Here is a 1,596-nt window from a genome sequence, read left to right as displayed (position 1 = left end):
GGCTCTCTCAAGATCTGACACCTTTTCTGAAGTGATCAGAACCTGGTCAGAACCTGACAGTAGGTTCCTCTGTCACAGTAGGTTCCATGTCACAGCTAGTGACATGCTGGCCACTCAAGTACTGTTTTCTGTGGAGTATCTGAACCATGCTTCTTGTTCCTCTTCCCTCTTTCTCTCTCTTTGCTCTACTGTATGCTTTTCTGTCATGCAGCAATTAAGGAAGAAAAATGAGACATTGTCACATCACACAGCATACTCAGGAAACAACTAAATCAATGGAAGAAAGACACACTTGTAACCAATGGATGGGAAAGACCGTGTTGAGAGAAGAAAAGAAGGGAAAAATCTTGCAAGTGTCAAACCACAAGGTCCAGAGTGGTCCACATTCCAGTCCCTCGTTCTTCTAATGCCTTGCTTCTCTGTACCTCAGTTCCCCTTGAAAAAGAGCAATAATGATGTCTCCTCTTTGTGATTGAAGCTTTATGGATTACCCTGCTGCAATTATATGCACTTGGCATGGTAAAGTGAGAGAAATTTAGGCCAGGTTTGCACACTCACAACCATACACATCAAGAAACTACACTTGGGAATTATGAGAATGCTATGGGGAGCATAGAGGAATATATACTGAATGAGGAAGAGTAGAAAGAAGAAAAGGACAAAGGAGGCAGAGAATGGGAGTGGGCATGAATTCAAAACTGCTTAGTATGAAGGAGAAAATGGACACATAGTAAGAGTGAAATGGAGCTGAAAGTTTAGAAAGCAGGAAGAAAAAAGTGGGAGGGAAGCAGGGGTGAAAAGGATCCAAGTATGAAATAAGGGAACAAGAGAAGGCTTATGTTTTCCCTTCCCACTCCTGTTGCAGGCAAGGAGCAAATGGAGGAAACATTTGTGGCCTCATCAACAGGAGAAGGAATGGAGGTGATCAACATGGTGCAGTACGACGACTCACAGAAACTGAGTAGCTCAGCAGTGAAGAATTTGTTAGATCTGGCTCTTTCCCTGACCACTGGCAGCATTGTGCTCTTCTTTTTTTTTTTTTTTAAATGTGTGACATAAAGCATGAAGCAATTTATGTGGTCATGGATGATAATTTGAACACCTACCTGTCTTTCATGATCAACTACGTGGCAGCATGGCTTCTCTTCAGCATCCACATCCCAGGAACCTTGCAACACAGAGGTCAAAGGCAGAGACCTTGTGCACATTTTGAAAGTGTGTCCTTTTCTCCTTGAGAAACACAGTAAGTTCTCAGTCCAAGACTTGTGACATTTTTTTCTAAGCCAGACCTTCCTGCTTGCACTGCCCATGAAGATTTTTTTGGGGTAAAAACTTCATAGTTAGTAACAAACAGTAATAAACAAATATTGATTCAACTCACCAACTTCACGGGTGATCCTGTCTTTTACCCAGAATATTCATTAATTTGTCACACGTTGTAAGAACAAGAAAAAAATTGCATACTGCAGGAAACTGCATCACTCTATACACTTAACAGGATAGGTACAAGAAAAGTTAAATACTCCTCAAAATGCAGACTGTCATTCATTTTTTCTTTTTCTACACATTATAAAGAAAGAAGCCAAGTAGTCTCAG

The sequence above is a fragment of the Apus apus genome, chromosome 1 (assembly GCF_020740795.1).
Source record: "Apus apus isolate bApuApu2 chromosome 1, bApuApu2.pri.cur, whole genome shotgun sequence".
In the NCBI taxonomy this organism is placed as follows: domain Eukaryota; kingdom Metazoa; phylum Chordata; class Aves; order Apodiformes; family Apodidae; genus Apus; species Apus apus.
This window is presented reverse-complemented; position numbering follows the sequence as displayed.